Below are 21606 nucleotides of genomic sequence, written 5' to 3' on the forward strand. Positions count from 1 at the left end.
TCTTATTTGTGTCAATGTTTTATAGCTCATGAGGAAGTATGTGGTGTTTTATCTTTCGGTCTTGTTAGGCAGCCTCCACTAATGGACTAGTGGCTTCATCCACTTATCCTATAATTTTGCAATAAGAGCTGGCAACGGGGTTCCCAGCCCCAATTAATCAACTTTCATTTAATAATTCTCTTCACATGTTTTGCTCTGATTCATCAGTAAGCAATTTAATTTTGCAATAGACACTCCTCCATGGTATGAGATTGTTGGAAGGCACCCGAGGATTCGGTTAGCCATGGCTTGTGTAAGCAAAGGTTGGGGGGAGTGTCATCTTTAAATAAACTAAAGTACATGTGTAAGCAAAAGAGAAGAGGGATGATCTACCTTGCTGGTAGAGACAACGTCCTTCATGGGAGCCGCTCTTTGGAGGTCTGTTTGGCAAGGGGGTTAGAGTACCCACTACCAGTCGTTGACAACGACAAACACCTCTCAAAACTTTACTTTTATTCTCTTTATATGACTTCAAAACTGAAAAAGCTCTAGCACATGATTTAATCCCTGCTTCCCTCTGCGAAGGGCCTGTCTTTTACTTTATGTTGAGTCAGTAAACCTATTTCCCTCCATCTCAAGCAAGCATTTGAGTTGTTGTGATCAAACTACTATATTGTGATTTGCTTCATCGTGTCTTTACTCTTTCTTGTTTAGTACAAGTTTTACCTGAATGAATATAGCTTTGAAAGTCATCAATGATTAATATGATTGAGTATGCAAGTTTACCATAAGATTTTAACATGAGAGCGCTGCTCAATAGATAAGTATAATTTGTTGAATGTTCTCTGACCAAGAACAAAGTTTGCCATCACCAATTATGATTTCTTATGCACCTTTATTTGTGATTACCTTGTACTTGTTTCAAGTTGAGTTATATGAGGAAGTTGTTTACTATAATGTCTTGTGTGAATGAATATGATGCTTCTTGTCCGTATTTTATTTATCGACTCTTCACTCCATAAACATGTGGTCCTGTTTACCGAGTTCGGTTTCGCTTGGGGACAAGCGAAGTCTAAGCTTGGGGGAGTTGATACGTCCAATTTGCATCACTATTTTATATCATAATTTGTTGTTATTCATTGATATATTTCATATTGGGGCACAATACTTATGTTATTTCATCTATTTTGCATGTTTCATGATTATTTGGAGATCGCACACCGGAGCCAGGATTCTGCTGGAAAAAGCACCGTCAGGATGCAATATTTCGGAAGATCAACTGTGGAAGGAAATTTTACCAAAAATCCTATTTTTCCAGATGACGAAGGACGCCAGAAGGGGGAGCTGAGAGGACCCAAGGTGGGCCCACACCATAGGGCGGCGCGGCCCATGGCTCGGCCGCGCCACCATGTGGTGTGGGGGCCCCACAGCCCCTTTCGCCTCCTTTTCTTCGCGAAACCCTTCGTCCCGAAGACCTAAGCCACAGAGGGATCCTCACGAAGGGTTACAGCCGCCTCTGCGGGGCGGAGAACACCAGAGAGAAAAGAGCTCTCCGGCGGGCAGGAATCCGTCGGGGAAATTCCCTCCCGGAGGGGGAAATCGACGCCATCGTCACCGCCATCGAGCTGGACATCATCAGACATCACCTCCATCATCTTCACCATCATCACCGCCATCTCCACCGCTGCACCTCGTCACCGCTGTAACAATTTGGGTTTGATCTTGATTGTTTGATAGGGGAAACTCTCCCGGTACTGATTTATACTTGTTATTGATGCTATTGAGTGAAACCATTGAACCAAGGTTTATGTTCAGATTGTTATTCATCATCATATCACCTCTGATCATGTTCCATATGATGTCTCGTGAGTAGTTCGTTTAGTTCTTGAGGACATGGGTGAAGTCTAAATGTTAGTAGTGAACTATGGTTGAGTAATATTCAATGTTATGATATTTAAGTTGTGGTGTCATTCTTCTAGTGGTGTCGTGTGAACGTCGACTACACGACACTTCACCTTTATGGGCCTAGGGGAATGCATCTTGTATTCGTTTGCCAATTGCTTGGGTTGCTTGGAGTGACGAAACCTAAGCCCCCGTTGGTATATCGATGCGGGAGGGATCGCGAGGATCTCAGAGTTTAAGGCTGTGGTTAGATTTATCTTAATTACTTTCTTGTAGTTGCGGATGCTTGCAAGGGGTATAATCACAAGTATGTATTAGTCCTAGGAAGGGCGGTACATTAGCATAGGTTCACCCACTACTAGGAAAAAGCTTATAGCCGCATTTGTCACCGCCGGCAGGTCTGGTTTGAAGATGCCGGCGGTAAGTTACCGCCGGCGAGCTGGATTCTAGTCGCCGGGGATAAGCCACTTACCGCCGGCGAGTGTTGACTGAAACCGCCGGGGGTAAGTTAAGCCAGAGCCCCTAGAAGGACCTCCACTTACCGCTGGCGAGAATAATTTAAATTCGCCGGGGGTAACTATACTACCGCCGGCTAGAACGATTTAAATTCGCCGGGGGTAAACTAGGCAGATGTGGGCCTTTTAGGCTGAAAACTACTGCCGACGGTTTATGATTTAATCACCGGGGGTACTTTGTCCCTTACCCAGTACCCACGCGTCCCTATCTACTCCCTCTCCCTTTCCCTTATCCCTTCACGCACGCACGCACACGGCACACCACACCAGCGCACAGCAACCGCCGCCGCCCTCCCCAACACCAGCGCCGCCCCTCCAGTCCCCAACACACGCGCCGCCGCCCCTCCCCAACACACGCGCCGCCGCCCCTTCCCAACACACGCGCCGGGCGAACCCAGCTCCGATCCCGCCCCGGTGCCGGCTGCCGTTTCCGACGCCGCCTCCCTGCAGAGGGAGCCAAGAATTGCGACGGGAGGCAACGGAGAGGGCGCGGGCGTGCCCGGCCAGTACCCTGCGGTCGGCCTCAGGGACCACGGTGCCCGCGGCGGCGACGCACGCCGTCATTTGGCCGGCCGTGCCCAGCAAGGGGTTGGCGTTCTGCCGCAGCAGCCGCCTCCCGTTCGACGGCCGCAGCAGCCTCTACGCAGCGGGCGCCTTCCCATTCGACGCGCTCGAGGTCGTGGTGCGCCTCGCTGACGAAGACAGCTCCTCCTGCAGCAAGAGGAGGACAGGTCCGCCATCAAGTTCGCCATGCGCGCCGAGCTCCACCACCTCCGCGAGTTCATCGCCACTGCAGCGACAGAGCTTCGGCCGATGGCGGACAAGATGCGTGACCTGATTGCGTTTTTTGCTTCTTTGTAGGGTGTTCTCTGTAAATTCCCCTGTCAGTTGTATTTCCGCTTCGGCCGTCGCTGTGTGGACCTGCTTTTTTTAATCCTGTACAAACTTACCGCCGGCAAATTGGCCTGTGTGCCAGGGGTAATTCAAGGTAGTGCTGGCGAAATGGAAGACGCCGGCGGTAACCACTTACCACCGGCGAGGTGATCGCCGGCGAAGGCAAAGACGCCGGCGGTAGCCCAATTCCATGCGCCGGGGGTAAGCAAATCTCTAGTAGTGACCCACACAACACTTATCAAAACAATGAAGATTAATCAGTTGTATGTAGCGAAAGCACTAGACTAAAATCCCGTGTGTCCTCAAGAACGTTTGGTCATTATAAGTAAACAAACCGGCTTGTCCTTTGTGCTAAAAAGGATTGGGCCACTCGCTGCAATTATTTCTCTCGCATTTTACTTACTTGTACTTTATTCATCTGTTATACTAAAACCCCCTGAATACTTGTCTGTGAGCATTTACAGTGAATCCTTCATCGAAACTGCTTGTCAACACCTTCTGCTCCTCGTTGGGTTCGACACTCTTACTTATCGAAGATACTACGATACACCCCCTATACTTGTGGGTCATCACCGGCCCCCTTGGTGGAGTCCACCTTGGACTCCCCCCTCTAGGGTTGGCCGGCCATGGGTGGTGGAGTCCTTCCAAAGTGATTTCTTCTGGACTTTTCTAGAACCTTCTAGAACCTTCCATAAATGCACCGAATCATTTTCAAACTTATAAAATGACTTCCTATATATGAATCTTATTCTCCGGACCATTCCGGAACTCCTCGTGATGTCCGGGATCCCATCCGAGACTTCGAACAATACTTCGAACTCCATTCCATATCCAAGTTCTACTAATACGACATCAAACCTTAAGTGTTTCACCCTACGGTTCGCGAACTATGTGGACATGGTTGAGAACTCTCTCCGACCAATAACCAATAGCGGGATCTGGAGATCCATAATGGCTCCCACATATTCAATGATGACTTAGTGATCGAATGAACCATTCACATATAATACCTATTCCCTTTGTCACGCAATATTTTACTTGTCCGAGGTTTGATCATCGGTATCTCTCTATACCTTGTTCAACCTCGTCTTCTGACAAATACTCTTTACTCGTACCGTGGTTACAAAATAACAATTATTGTGGTTTAAAACTAATCCCGAAGGTAGATGTAGAGGAAGTGTGCCGACAGCGATCACATCGACTTTGGATCCGTTTCCAACGCGCATCGTCACTTCATCCTTCAATAGTCTTCGTTTATTCTTTAGTTCCCGTTTCGAGTTACAAATATGAGCAACCGAACCAGTATCAAATACCCAGGTACTAGTACGAGAACCACTAAGATAAACATCTATAACATGTATATCAGATATACCTTCTTTCTTCTTCTTGACAAGGCCGCTCTTTAGATCAGCCAAATACTTGGAGCAATTACGCTTCCAGTGTCCCTTCTCCTTGCAGTAATAGCACTCAGCATCAGGCTTAGGGCCGTTCTTAGGTTTCATAGGAGGCGTGGCAGCTTTCTTGCCACCCTTCTTGAATTTTCCCTTAGACTTGCCCTGTTTCTTGAAACTAGTGGTCTTGTTGACCATCAACACTTGGTGCTCTTTCTTGATCTCAATCTCGGCAGATTTCAGCATGGCGAAGAGTTCGGGTAACTCTTTGTTCATGTTCTGCATATTGTAGTTCATCACAAAGTTCTTGTAACTAGGTGGCAGTGATTGAAGGACACGATTAATCCCCAGTCGGTTAGGAATCACTATTCCCAAGTCACTGATTTTCTTCGCATGCCCGGTCATGGCGAGCATGTGCTCACTAACGGAGCTGCCTTCTTCCATCATGCAGCTGAAGAAGTGTTTTGATGCTTCATAGCATTCCACGGCCGCATGAGTTTCAAAGATAGCTTTCGGCTCATTGACCAACTCATGAGGATCGTGGTGCTCAAAACGTTTTTGAAGATCGGCTTCCAGACTGCATAGGATGGCACACTGAACTTGAGAGTACCGAGTTTTCCGAGTCTCGTAAACATTCTTTACTTCATCGGTTTCAGTTTCTGCATGAGGGTCACCTAGCGGTGCATCAATCACATATTGCAGATTTCCGCCAGCGAGGAAAATCCTCACATGACGGAACCAGTCGGTGAAGTTGCTACCGTTGCTCTTAAGCTTTTCTTTCTCTAGGAACTGGTTAAAATTGATTGGGGACGCCATATCTACAACATATATTTGCAATAAGTTAGACTAATGTTTATGACAAATTGAGTTCAAATTTTAATTCAACAAAATTAAAAACTAGGTGAACTCCCACTCAAAACAATATCCCTCGAATTGTCTTAGTGATCACACGAACCAAATCCACCACATCAAGTCCGATCATCACGAGACAAGATGTAACTTCAATGGCGAACACTCAAAGTGTTCATCATATCAATCATATGATTCATGCTCTACCTTTCGGTAGCACGTGTTCCGAGACCATGTCTGTACATGCTAGGCTCGTCAAGGCCACCTTAGTATCCGCATGTGCAAAGCGGCTTGCACCCGTTGTATGCACTTGTTGATTCTACCACACCCGATCATCACGAGATGCTTCGAAACGACAAGTCTTGGCAACGGTGCTACTAAGGATGAACACTTTATTATCTTGATATTTTAGTGAGAGGGATCATCTTATAATGCTACCGTCGCGATCTAAGCAAAATAAGATGCATAAAAGGATTAACATCACATGCAGTTCATATGTGATATGATATGGCCCCTTTGTCTTTGCGCCTTTGATCTTCATCTCCAAAGCACGGACATGATCTCCATCATCAACGGGCATTATCTCCATCATCGTCGGCGTAGCGTCAAGGTCAATGGCGCCGTCTTCATGATTGTTCTCCCATGTAGCAACTATTACAACTTCTTTGAAATACTACTCAACATGAAATTTAAAGACAACCATAAAGGCTCCTGCCGGTTGCCACAATACAATAATGATCATCTCATACATATTCATCATCAGATTATGGCCATATCACAACACCAAACCCTGCAAAAACAAGTTAGACGTCTCTAATTTGGTTTGCATATTTTACGTGGTTTAGGATTTTCGATTGAGATCTAATCTACCTACGAACATGAACCACAACGGTGATACTAGTGTTGTCAATAGAAGAGTAAATTGAATCTTCACTATAGTAGGAGAGACGAGACACCCGCAAAGCCACTTATGCAATACAAGTTGCATGTCGAGCGTGGAGCAAATCTCATGAACGCGGTCATGTAAAGTTAGCCCGAGCCGCTTCATCCCACTATGCCACAAAGATGCAAAGTACTCAAACTAAAGACAACATAAGCATCAACGTCCACAAAACCATTGTGTTCTACTCGTGCAACCATCTATGCATAGACACGGCTTTGATACCACTGTAGGGATTCGTTGCATAGAAAACAAAAAAATTCCTACCACGAGAATGCAATCCAAGCCAAGATGCAATCTAGAAGACGGGAGCAACGAGGGGATGAACGAGACTCACCCTTGAAGATTTCCAAAGCCTACAAGATGAGGCTCTTGTTGCTGCGGTAGACGATCACTTGCCGCGTTCAAAAGCGCGTAGAAGATCTTGACGGTGCCACAATCGGGCAGCACCTCCGTACTCGGTCACACGTTCGGTGTTGATGAAGACGACGTCCTTCTCCCCGTTCCAGCGGGCAGCGGAAGTAGTAGCTCTTCCTAGAATCCGGCAGCATGACGGCGTGGTGGCGGTGGCGATGGAGATCTCCGGCGGAGCTTCGCTAAGCGTTGTGGGAGAGGGGGAGGAGTGGGGCGGCTAGGGTTTGGGGAGAGGGGGTGGCCGGCCTCCTTGGGGTGCGGCCAAGGTGGTGGTGTTGTGGTAGCCGGCCCCCTCCCCTTGGCCCCTCATTATATAGGTGGAACCCCCAAGTGTTGGGCTACAAGTCTTCGAATAAGACCCCAACCCAAAACCTTCCATGTGTAGGGAAACCTACCCAAGGTGGGATTCCCACCTCAAGTGGGACTCCCACCCTTCCATGAGGGGGGGTGGCCGGCCCCCTTGGTGGAGTCCACCTTGGACTCCCCCCTCTAGGGTTGGCCGGCCATGGGTGGTGGAGTCCCGACTCCACCTTCCAAAGTGATTTCTTCCGGACTTTTCTAGAACCTTCTAGAACCTTCCATAAATACACCGGATCATTTTCAAACTTATAAAATGACTTCCTATATATGAATCTTATTCTCCGGACCATTCCGGAACTCCTCGTGATGTCCGGGATCCCATCCGAGACTTCGAACAATACTTCGAACTCCATTCCATATTCAAGTTCTACTAATACGACATCAAACCTTAAGTGTGTCACCCTACGTTTCGCGAACTATGTGGACATGGTTGAGAACTCTCTCCGACCAATAACCAATAGCGGGATCTGGAGATCCATAATGGCTCCCACATATTCAACGATGACTTAGTGATCGAATGAACCATTCACATATAATACCTATTCCCTTTGTCACGCGATATTTTACTTGTCCGAGGTTTGATCATCGGTATCTCTCTATACCTTGTTCAACCTCGTCTTCTGACAAGTACTCTTTACTCATACCGTGGTATGTGGTCTCTTATGAACCATTCATATGCTTGCAAGCTATTTAGACGACATTTCACCGAGAGGGCCCAGAGTATATCTATCCATCATCGGGATGGACAAATCCCACTGTTGATCCATATGCCTCAACTCATACTTTCCGGATACTTAATCCCACCTTCATAACCACCCATTTACGCAGTGGCATTTGATGTAATCAAAGTACCTTTCCGGTATAAGTGATTTACATGATCTCATGGTCGAAAGGACTAGGTAACTATGTATCGAAAGCTTATAGCAAATAACTTAATGACGTGATCTTATGCTACGCTTAATTGGGTGTGTCCATTACATCATTCATATAATGATATAACCTTGTTATTAATAACATCCAATGTTCATGATTATGAAACTAATCATCTATTAATCAACAAACTAGTTAAGAGGCTTACTAGGGACTCATTGTTGTTTACATAACACACATGTATCAATGTTTCGGTTAATACAATTATAGCATGATATATAAACATTTATCATAAACACAAAGATATATAATAACCACTTTTATTATTGCCTCTTGGGCATATCTCCAACACTCATATTCAAAAGGCGCCTAGTAGAGGTGGTCGTGTGGCCTGGGAGCTTACAAAACTTATCAACGAGGCATGGGCATGGCCGGTGATTTCTTCCCATTCCATCATGACCATGGCCTCACACCAACGGAAGACGATAGCCCGAGATGGGCGTTGGTGTTGGCCAGCATCTCCAAGGCCATCTCAGCGGCCACCCTCCCGGCAGCGGTAGCTTGTTGGGCGCTCTTCGTCCGTACAATGACGCGTCAGTCCTTGTGTTTCTTGGTCTACATCGCCATCTCCTCCGTCGTCTGCTCCTTCTTTAGCACATTGGCCCTCGCCCCGCGGCGAGCGAAGGAAGTCCGCTTTAGGGTTGGCTTTGGGGCAGGCTTTGGGACGGCTGGGGTGCTACATGGGGCGGCTTGGCTAACGTCCATCGGGCAGTAGTGGGAGTGACGTATATGCCAGTAGCGGGCGGGCCATGTAGGTATAGAAGGCGGACAACAGACAAGCACGTGGACCCGTGCCTACGCATTTTGAGGCAAAATTTAGACCACGAATGCTCGACACGAACTGACCGTGCAGTTTGCGTCACACAGCTTGGCTAGAATTTTAGCAACATATTTTGACCGGCTAAACACAAACATGCCCTTTCGATCCGTTTGCGTCGATACCCATTTTTTCCGAGCAACCAAACACGCCCTATGTCTCTTAGGGCATCTCCAACGGGGCAACGCATGCGTCCGTGCAGTCCAAAAATGCGCCCGTAACCAGGCCCAGTGGCCCGATGCATAGTGACCAGGTAGTCCACGGAGAAGCAAACGCGACACGGTTGCGTCTACGCGGTCGCGCCGCGCGACCACTCGCTTCTCCCACGGGCTCACCTGGTAGCGACCCTGACTCGATGTGTCTTTGCAGCCGGCGCGACTTTAAGCACAATAACTGCCGGGTAGGGCGATCGCCAAAGTGACAACTGCTTCGATCGACGCGCGAACCGCCAGAATGGAGCGCGAACTCATAAACCGCCGCGGAAGAGCAACCGCAGCCCTCTTCGATATCTTCGCAACCATTCATCCCCGCTCAATAAGACCTCGTACATCTGCGCATTCGGATCACCAACCGGCCAACGCCATTCATTTCTACGACTGACGGTGCCATGAGCAACCTCTCTTTGCCATCGGACTCTGGTAGCGAGGCCGGGGAAGCCGCCGGGATGTTTGACAATGGTGGGATAGAACTGCCACGCCGGGCAGCTCTTGCCCCCCCCCCCCTCCCCCGACGGACGACTAGGAGGAGGGGGAGGCCGTCCCCGATGACGGCCAGGATGAGGAGGAGAAAGAGGAAGATGATGAAGAGGCCAGGTGGACACGGCTGGAGGCGGTCGAGGAGGCGGCAACAAAGAAGGAGGCAAGGCACCGGGCGAAGGCGCAGCCGGCGTGCACCGACGACGACGAAGACACCAAGGAATACTCGTGTTAGGGGGACACAAGCTCCTCAGACGCGTCGAACGCCACAAGCTCTTCTGAAGAGGTGACGAGCAGGAAGCGCCTCCGTGAGGATGATGAGGCGGAACCTTCTAAGAAAAAGTAGCTTAGTTTAAAAATTAATTTGAACATCTTTTTTGCAGTTTCTACTTTTAATTTATTTCAGGATCTCGATTCTACCTAGAAATGTGAATAGCTCAATCGTGTATACGATGAAAACTTTTTTCTCTACTTTCAAAGTAGAGCACATGTCAACCTCATCAAATAAAATGCGTTAGACCACTGGGCTGCCCCGCTCTTAGGAAAATTAGGACAGAGCGTCGATGCATTTAAGCAGCTGCAGCTGGAGTGACGATGGTCCGTACAGTGTTGGTGACCACCGTTGCATGCATGCTTGCGTGCTACAGAATTATACGCAGACAAGCGATCCATCACACGTACGGAGACACATGCATGCAATGGGACCAATTCTAGTCACGTAGCCTTGCTATGTCGACCGTCCGATCGGCACATTTCGATTTCGATGGCATTTAGGATGTATATACACGTGCATCGCAATATGGCATGGTCCACATTTTGAAATTAACGTACTTTACGTGCCCTCTAGCCTAGCTGCTGGTTTAGCACTACAGCTAGCTGTTAATGGCATGCATCCCACCAAACCTAGCTAGTTTTCCGTCGAATGTTTGTATCTGTGTCAATAATCATCAAGCCGTGAATGACTCGATCAGTTGATCTTATTGAGTTCATCGATCTTAATGACCCATTTTAAACTCTAACTACTTATGATCCATCTCAAAGTTCAAAACTTTTAAGCTTTTTCTTAGTCACTTCATGTTGGGCGGCTTAACTGATGACTAATGTACATGACATGTCATTTAGTTTGGCTAGTTTTTGTTGAGTCCAGTCATCTAAAAGGACGTGACCAAGCTACTATATATTTTATTTTTACCCTAGATGGTTCAACAATTTTTGACATCATTGAGTCGGGAAACTCCAATCCGCAACTAGTTGCGGGTGCAACCCTTTTTTGTGTGTGACACTTCCGTTTTTTAAAAATGCAAACTAAAATTATGGGCCTACATTGTATTGTATCTTCTCCATCTGTGAAGTTTCATCCGAAAATATGATCATTTGTGATCTACACAAAAAGAGCAAATGATGTGTAAGTAGTACATGCCACTGCTCACCTGTCCTTTTTTTTTGCACGGGTCATATATGATCATATTTTTAAAGGAAACTTGGAAGTGTCACAAAAAAAAGGGGCGCACCTGCAACTAGTTGTGGAATACTCGCACTCGAGTCGAGTCGAGCAATGTATCTAAAATGGCATGACCTAACTGAAGTAACCAGACAAATGTGTGTGTGCCATACCCGATTCATAACTAGAAAGCTTCTCCGGTCCTTCACTAACCGGGGCTAAAAGCCTTTTGACCCATCCTAAGCTAAAAGTGGCTAAATCTAGTAACTCAAGCAAGACATCCAACATGACGTGACTACAAAGGACCATAGAAATTTTGAAGTTTTAGGAGAGACCATAAGTGGTTTAGAGTCTTTAAAATGGCCATTTAACAAAAAGAAGTTCCTTCCTCTGAAGGCATAGATGACCATGTCAGCATGCAAATGATGATGGCCTGTATATAAATAATGTCGGTGTGTGTATGTACGTGTGCATTGTAGTGGTAGTCATGCATGCATGCATAGAGATCGGTGACCGATGTGAACAAGTCGATCAATCTGAAGTTTGTCTTCGTCAGACAGAAGCTAGTGCAGCCAGCGTGCACTACTGTTGAAGTGGTGGTAGCTATTGCTGCTACTAGTCCTTGTCCGATGTCTGAAGGTGAGAGAGCATGCTGCAATGGTACTGGCAATAGGAGTTTGCAGTTGCAGGCATGGTGTACGTACTCACTCATGCTACGGTACTGAAATTGCTGAACCGTAGTAACAGACGCAGTATAAACTCACCAGTCTACGTCGTACTATATACTAGTATACTACCCCCTCCGATCAATTCAATTCAGCGGCAACTAATATGGATCGGAGGGAGTAGATGAAGTTCAACAGAATATATTTGAGGTTACCTCAATCAACATGTATACAGACCAAGCTAGACTGAACTATTAGCTGGTTCCCTTTCTACATGGATTACCTTACAAATAATTAGACAGTCAATAAGAATAAAAACTAACATAGATCAGTCGCAGATCAGTCTACATGAATTGCTACTACTTATTAGATAAAGGAGAAGAGACATGAATTAATCAAGCTATACATGTACGTAGACAGTGCAATATTAAGCAGCTGCCCAAATATTACAACTTTGTACTAAATCAACAAGTTGTTCACTGAAAGAAAAACTAACATAATTAGCAGACAAGCACTGAAAGAAAAACTAACATAGATCACTCAACATGGCTAATACTTTTCAGATAAAGGAGATCGAGGAGAGATGGATCAATCAAGCTATACATGTACACAGTTGTAGATAGCTAGTTACCAAGCATCCATCCACATTTTTCTAGCATCTTAAGCTGATATATACATCTAATTAATCTGGGCTCAATATCAATGTTAGTTTTTGAAAACTGAGATGGAGATGCAATTAAGCAGAGAGTCTAGGTGCACTGACCTGCATGTAGTTGGCCACTTGGCCGGTTGCAGCCTTGATCCTGCAGCCACAAGATAGCAAAGTAAGAACACCAGCAAGTAGTAAAGCGATCATCAGATCAGATGAAAAAACTTCACCTTTGATGACTGATGAGACAGTTGTACCGGCCGGCCACACCATTCTGCAAGGCTTGCCCCTCTCCTGCATCTGCAGTGCACCACATTGGTCCCCTTCGTCGGGCACAATAATAGCAATGTACTACGTATTGCCCGCCCGGCCCCTAGCTACCTCCCTGCATGCGCAATGGTCCACTTAATTGAACCATCCAGCGATCGATGGTGTGAGATTTTTCTGCAGAGCTTCCGGCCGGCAGGGCCAACTGTAGTTCTTGGTGCATGCATCATGTGCTTCCATTCGTTTCGATGCTTGGATTGAACTTTTGTGGCCATGGTTTCTTCACAACACGCACACCACACATCAGTATGAAAAGATCAACGAGTTTCTTACATCGATCGATTGCATTATGGAAAACATATGCAATAATTTACTGTCATTGACATGAACAGTTAACCGCCGGTATCCAATGATCAAGGACAGACATAGATCAGATACATTGGTGATCAGTTAATTAATCACCAGAAGTACAGATCTTGGTCGACTGGTAGTGCCTACATGGTGTTTTCCTAAACGAACAAGTACATGATAGCATCCTACATATCACTGACAGGGAAAGATTTTGAAATGCACAAGAGGAGATACAGGTAGTACCACCAGAGGAGAATATTGAAACAGCAAGCATATACTCGAGCTGCTGGCCATGTAGAGCTCAAAGTGTGCACGTGTGACTTCCTTGTACATGTCCCCCCTTTTAGCAAAGAAATAGCTAGAATGCAAGGTGTACATGCTTGTGTGGTGTACATGCAGTAGAGAATATAGATGAATGATGAAGCTGTACTGCTAGAGTGGCACACACCGCCTCGAACTGATGATGGGGATCGAATATGTATGCATAAATTAAAGCGTGTCGGCGTCAACCAGAGGCTGTTAGGAAATAATTGAAGGGGCCAATTAAGGGAAACATCAGCCGGCTAATTAACTATACAGAGAGATTTAACAATGTTTAACTCAAAGGTTTGTGTACATATGTATGCTGTCCCCCTCCCGGCAAACCCAAAGACTGGCTCATTAATTTTCTTGTTAGATAACTACATAATATCGAATTATACGTCTGAAAAGAAAACTAATGAGCCCGCGGCTCGATCGACATATATAGAATCAACAAAAGTGCAGAGAGCTTACTTGTCACAAGCTGGAAAGGTAGCTAGCGTCCATGTTACAAGTGTGCACATGTTGCCAATAGACTGAGGAGCTTACTTGTCACTGAGGAATCTTCCAAACAAAATGACACTACTTGTAAATATCATAAAATCACGGCATATGCATGCACCACTTAGTCAAATCATGAATATATATATAATTATCGATCCCCTCTATCAAGTTTGTGCAGACCAGTTATGTATACTTAGTACTAGCACCTCTGGAAAGAATTAAGAAACTTTTTGCTATAGCTACACTTAAGTTGAGAGAAATAACCAAGCAGACAAGAAAATTACATCATTAATTGGCTGATGCAGTAGTATCGTTTTTTTTTGTCAAACTTCAGTCAATTTTTCCCAACATTTGCAGCAAAAAAATAAAATGGTTGCAAGAAGTACCACATAAAAAAAGGAAATTAAGAGATCGATGGGAGGCTGGGAGCTCAACTACCAGGTGGACGGGGCATCTGCAGCAGCAGATGTCAGATGATTGTGGACGAGCCGGTTGACGATGAGCCGAGCGGTTGCTGATGCAGCATCATCAAGATTCTCATCTCATTTACGACACGACGAGGTCGAATCCGATGTGAATCTTGGTGGTGCTGCACCTGCAACGGCCAACTGCGATCTCTGATCCTCATACAGCCATTGCGAGATAGATGGTATAGAAGTGGAGAAGGATTAAGAAGAAGATGGAGATGGGGATATGGATTCCACATCTATGTATGCAGGCGAAGCGATGGATCAAAGATGAGGAGAAAGGTATATGTATATATGGAAAGGTATTATCCTAATTAAACAAAAAAGAAACCGGAACCGGCCGGCCGAATCGATCTTATCATATCTATCTACCTTATGCCATACACCGGCGCCGGAGGCGAAGAAGACAAGCATGTATGGGAAGGGAGAGGGGCTGGCTGGGGAAATTCTCTGTATAAAGAGATCGATGAATCAATGGATGGAGTAGATCAAAGAAGAGAAGTAGGCAGCTAGGTTAAGATCGATTGGTTGGCATGGCCGGCTACCTCCCCGAAAACAAGGGAGGTGGCGGCTACCTATATATAAGGCAAAGGCTCTGAGCTAAGCTAGAACGAGGGAGGAAGAGAGAGGGGGAGGCAAGAAACCCTAGATATAGAGAGGAATCGTGGTGGTGCTGGCATAGTTGGATCTTGAGGTGTGGACAGGCATATAGATGGGGAGAGAGCAAGAGCGGCAGAGAATTAAGTAACCTTACAATACCTTTATACTAGCTAGGTGGTACTCTTGAGTCTTGAGCTCCATGGAGATGAATGCCGGACTAATGGAGAGAGAGAGAGAGAGAGAGAGAGAGAGAGAGAGAGAGAGAGAGAGAGATGAAAATAAATGGAGAAGAGGAGGAGGTGGAGGGGGGTCAGTTGCTGGTTGAGCCGAGACCAACGACGCAGCATTGGATTGGTCCACTTCTACTGCATATCGTTTTCACAGCCCCGGCCGGGCACGCCACCCACACACTCTCCACTCGATCCCATTCTTTCTACTACTAGTACTCCACTCTTCTTCCTTAATTAGTCATAATATAATCATAATCATAATCATAATGACTTCACGGAATATGCTACCCCAGAAACTTTTAGGGAGCCCTATCAAGCTAGACGAACACACACAACCCGAATTTCACACACATTTGTGCAAACTCTGCAGGACGGTTTAAGATTCTCACCCCCATGGTGGGCGGCTCAAGTGTTTATTCAAAATCATGGACGTTAGTGAAGCTTCTGCATGTATGGTCTTCTGTGAGTTCTTTACCAGATACAATGGAAGAACACACAGAAGGGGAAGCTGAAGATTGTCCTGTCCTTCATGGAAATTTGAGTTGTAGTTTTATTGTGAACTTGTTATTTTCGTTGTTCTAAACTTTGGTACTGCTGCTGTTTCGAGTTTGCTGGTATTTCGGAAACAGTTGGGATGGCAGCTGTTCTCCCAGCGATATTTGAATAGCAAGCAGATCGGTTTATTAGCTTTCAGTTTTTTTCGTTTTTCGGTTTCTTAGAGCATCTCCACCGGCGCCCCCGATAGCGTTTTGGGGGCCGGGAGCGAAAACGGGATCACACCGGCGCGCCTCAAATAGCGCCGACGCTTTTTCGAGCTCAATAGAAGCGCTGGCAACCCCGTGCCGGCCCTTTGGCGAAGGGCGCGAATCGGGCGCGCCGGCACCTCGCGAGGCGGAAAACTTTACGCGTGGGAGCCACCTGTCAGTCACACATCCTAAAAGTCGATTCCAGTGGGAAGTGGCGGGGCCGACGCGTCAGCGGCACATTTAATTTTAACCTAACCGCCGCCCACCTCACGACGGAAGTTATTGACGCACATCGGTGGTGCAGTTTCCGCAGACGCGCAGCGAACCGTCTCGTCGCGCCTAGCTCTCAGTGCCGGCGTTAATGCACGCCACCACTCCCCCGTCTCCCTACGGCCTATAAAAAGGGCACTCTCGCATCGTCCCTCCCACACAAACCCTAGTGCCTCTCTCCCCAACCCTAGCCGCCACCTTCTGAAGAGACAACGCCATGTCTGGTAGAGGTCGAGGCCGAGGTCACGGCTGTGGTCGTGGCCGCGGCAGAGCTGCACGCTCGTCGTCACCTGCGACATCATCATCCTCATCGTCGGATCTGCATGAGAAGGAGTGGGAAGTGTTGTTCGAGTTCGTCGTCCTCCTCAAGGGCGACCCACTCGGCATCCAGAGGTTGTCGGACAAGCTCGCCGACTTCCTCGCCGGCAACGAGCTGGCCTCGCTGCATTTGTGGGAGGCTGCCTGCGGCTGCTGCCGCCGGTGGATTGTGAACATGATCTTAGACGCGCGTGGCAAGATGTACCTCCACACGGGCTGGGAAAAGTTCGTGCGCTACCACCACCTCGAAGCCGGCTTCGTGCTCACGTTCTCCTACCTTGGAGAGGGGGATATGATCGTTAAGGTGTTCGATGAGACGCGCTGCCTGATACGTCTCCGACGTATCGATAATTTCTTATGTTCTATGCCATATTATTGATGATACCTACATGTTTTATGCACACTTTATGTCATATTCGTGCATTTTCTGGAACTAACCTATTAACAAGATGCCGAAGTGCCAGTTGCTGTTTTCTGCTGTTTTTGGTTTCAGAAATCCTATTAACGAAATATTCTCGGAATAGGACGAAATCAAGACCCAGGGTCTTATTTTTCCACGGAGCTTCCAGAAGACCGAAGAGCATACGAAGTGGGGCCACGAGGTGGCGACACCACAAGGCGGCGCGGCCAAGGAGGGGCCCGCGCCGCCTATGGTGTGGGCCCTCGTCGGCCCTCCGACTCCGCCCTTCCGCCTACTTAAAGCCTCCGTCGCGAAACCCCGATGCGAAAAACCACGATACGGAAAACCTTCCGGAGACGCCGCCGCCGCCAATCCCATCTCGGGGGATTACGGAGATCTCCTCCGGCACCCTGCCGGGAGGGGATTCATCTCCGGAGGACTCTACACCGCCATGGTCGCCTCCGGAGTGATGAGTGAGTAGTTCACCCCTGGACTATGGGTCCATAGCGGTAGCTAGATGGTTGTCTTCTCCTCATTGTGCTTCATTGTTGGATCTTGTGAGCTGCCTAACATGATCAAGATCATCTATCCGTAATACTCTATGTTGTGTTTGTCGGGATCCGATGGATAGAGAATACCATGTTATGTTAATTATCAAGTTATTACATATGTGTTGTTTATGATCTTGCATGCTCTCCAGTTATTAGTAGAGGCTCCGGCCAAGTTTTTGCGCTTAACTCCAAGAGGGAGTATTTATGCTCGATAGTGGGTTCATGCCGCATTGACACTGGGACGGTGACGAAAGTTCTAAGATTGTGTTGTGTTGTTGCCACTAGGGATAAAACATTGGCGCTATGTCCGAGGATGTAGTTGTTGATTACATTACGCACCATACTTAATGCAATTGTACAGTTGCTTAGCAACTTAATGCTTGGAAGGGGTTCGGACGATAACCTAAAGGTGGACTTTTTAGGCATAGATGCGGTTGGATGGCGGTCTATGTACTTTGTCGTAATGCCCAATTAAATCTCACTATACTTATCATGACATGTATGTGCATTGTTATGCCCTCTCTATTTGTCAATTGCCCATTGTAATTTGTTCACCCAACATGCTTTTATCTTATGGGAGAGACACCTCTAGTGAGCTGTGGACCCCGGTCCATTCTTTTATACTTGAAATACAAATCTGCTGCAATACTTGTTTTTCTTGTTTTCTCTGCAAACAATCATCTTCCACACAATACGGTTAATCCTTTGTTACGGCAAGCCGGTGAGATTGACAACCTCATCTGTTTCGTTGGGGCAAAGTACTTTGGTTGTGTTGTGCGGGTTCCACGTTGGCGCCGGAATCCCTGGTGTTGCGCCGCACTACATCCCGCCGCCATCAACCTTCAACGTGCTTCTTGGCTCCTCCTGGTTCGATAAACCTTGGTTTCTTTCTGAGGGAAAACTTGCTGCTGTGTGATGCGTGTAGTTGACACGTCCGTTGGGAACCCCAAGAGGAAGGTGTGATGCGCACAGCGGCAAGTTTCCCTCAGTAAGAAACCAAGGTTTAATCGAACCAGTAGGAGTCAAGAAGCACGTTGAAGGTTGATGGCGGCGGATGTAGTGCGGCGCAACACCGAGATTCCGGCGCCAACGTGGAACCTGCACAACACAACCAAAGTACTTTGCCCTAACGAAACGATGAGGTTGTCAATCTCACCGGCTTCTTGTAACAAAGGGTTAACCGTATTGTGTGGAAGATGATTGTTTGCAGAGAAACGATAAAAACAAGTATTGCAGCAGATTTGTATTTCAATATTAAAAGAATGGACCGAGGTCCACGATTCACTAGAGGTGTCTCTCCCATAAGATAAAAGCATGTTGGGTGAACAAATTACGGTCGGGCAATTGACAAATAGAGAGGGTATAACAATGCACATACATGTCATGATAAGTACAGTGAGATTTAATTGGGCATTACGACAAAGTACATAGACCGCCATCCAACTGCATCTATGCCTAAAAAGTCCACCTTCAGGTTATCGTCCGAACCCCTTCCAGTATTAAGTTGCAAAGCAACGGACAATTGCATTAAGTATGGTGCGTAATGTAATCAATAACTACATCCTCGAACATAGCATCAATGTTTTATCCCTAGTGGCAACAGACATCCATAACCTTAGGGGTTTCGTCACTCCCCGATTCACGGAGACATGAACCCACTATCGAGCATAAATACTCCCTCTTGGAGTTACTAGCATCAACTTGGCCGAGCCTCTACTAATAACGGAGAGCATGCAAGATCATAAACAACACATAGGTAATAACTTGATAATTAACATAACATGGTATTCTCTATCCATCGGATCCCGACAAACACAACATAGAGTATTACGGATAGATGATCTTGATCATGTTAGGCAGCTCACAAGATCCAACAATGAAGCACAATGAGGAGAAGACAACCATCTAGCTACTGCTATGGACCCATAGTCCAGGGGTGAACTACTCACTCATCACTCCGGAGGCGACCATGGCGGTGTAGAGTCCTCCGGGAGATGAATCCCCTCTCCGGCGGGGTGCGGAGGAGATCTCAAGGATCCCCGAGATGGGATCGGCGGCGTCTCGATAGGTTTTCCGTATCGTGGTTTTTCGCATCGGGGTTTCGCGACGGAGGCTTTAAGTAGGCGGAAGAGCAGAGTCGGGGCTCGACGAGGGGCCCACACCATAGGGCGGCGCGGCCCCCTTGGCCGCGCCGCCATGTGGTGTCGCCACCTCGTGGCCCCACTTCGTATGCTCTTCGGTCTTCCGGAAGGTTCGTGGCAAAATAGGCCCACGGGTCTTCGTTTCGTCCAATTCGAGAATATTTCGTTACTAGGATTTCGAAACCAAAAACAGCAGAAACGGAACGGCACTTCGGCATCTTGTTAATAGGTTAGTTCCGAAAATGCACGAATATGACATAAAGTGTGCATAAAACATGTAGGTATCATCAATAATATGGCATAGAACATAAGAAATTATCGATACGTCGGAGACGTATCAAGCATCCCCAAGCTTAGTTACGCTCGTCCCGAGCGAGTAAAACGATAACAAAGATAATTTCTGAAGTGATATGCCATCATAACCTTGATCATACTATTTGTAAACATATGTAGTGAATGCAGCGATCAAAACAATGGTAATGACATGAGTAAACAAGTGAATCATAAAGCAAAGACTTTTCATGAATAGTACTTCAAGACAAGTATTAATAAGTCTTGCATAAGAGTTAACTCATAAAGCAATAAATCAAAGTAAAGGTATTGAAGCAACACAAAGGAAGATTAAGTTTCAGCGGTTGCTTTCAACTTGTAACATGTATATCTCATGGATAATTGTCAACATAGAGTAATATAACAAGTGCAATATGCAAATATGTAGGAATCAATGCACAGTTCACACAAGTGTTTGCTTCTTGAGGTGGAGAGAGATAGGTGAACTGACTCAACATAAAAGTAAAAGAGAATGGTCCTTCAAAGAGGAAAACATCGATTGCTATATTTGTGCTAGAGCTTTTATTTTGAAAACATGAAACAATTTTGTCAACGGTAGTAATAAAGCATATGAGTTATGTACATTATATCTTACAAGTTGCAAGCCTCATGCATAGTATACTAATAGTGCCCGCACCTTGTCCTAATTAGCTTGGACTACCGGATCTTTGCAATGCACATGTTTTAACCAAGTGTCACAATGGGGTACCTCCATGCCGCTTGTACAAAGGTCTAAGGAGAAAGCTCGCATTTTGGATTTCTCGCTTTTGATTATTCTCAACTTAGACATCCATACCGGGACAACATGGACAACGAGATAATGAACTCCTCTTTAATGCATAAGCATGTGGCAACAATTATTATTCTCATATGAGATTGAGGATGTGTGTCCAAAACTGAAACTTCCACCATGATTCATGGCTTTAGTTAGCGGCCCAATGTTCTTCTCTAACAATATGCATGCTCCAACCATTAAGGTGGTAGATCTCTCTTACTTCGGACAAGACGGACATGCATAGCAACTCACATGATATTCAACAAAGAATAGTTGATGGCGTCCCCAGAAGCATGGTTATCGCACAACAAGCAACTTAATAAGAGATAAAGTGCATAAGTACATATTCAATATCACAATAGTTTTTAAGCTATTTGTCCCATGAGCTATATATTGCAAAGGTGAATGATGGAATTTTAAAGGTAGCACTCAAGCAATTTACTTTGGAATGGCGGATAAATACCATGTAGTAGGTAGGTATGGTGGACACAAATGGCATAGTGGTTGGCTCAAGTATTTTGGATGCATGAGAAGTATTCCCTCTCGATACAAGGTTTAGGCTAGCAAGGCTATTTGAAACAAACACAAGGATGAACGGTACAGCAAATCTCACATAAAAGACATATTGTAAACATTATAAGACTCCATACCGTCTTCCTTGTTGTTCAAAACTCAATACTAGATGTTATCTAGACTCTAGAGAAACCAAATATGCAAACCAAATTAGCAAGCTCTAAGTATTTCTTCATTAATGGGTGCAAAGTATATGATGCAAGAGCTTAAACATGAGCACAACAATTGCCAAGTATCAAATTATCCAAGACATTTTAGAGTTACTACATGTAGCATTTTCCAATTCCAACCATATAACAATTTAACGAAGAAGAAACTTCGCCATGAATACTATGAGTAGAG

The sequence above is a fragment of the Lolium rigidum genome, chromosome 2, assembly GCF_022539505.1.
Source record: "Lolium rigidum isolate FL_2022 chromosome 2, APGP_CSIRO_Lrig_0.1, whole genome shotgun sequence".
NCBI lineage: Eukaryota > Viridiplantae > Streptophyta > Magnoliopsida > Poales > Poaceae > Lolium > Lolium rigidum.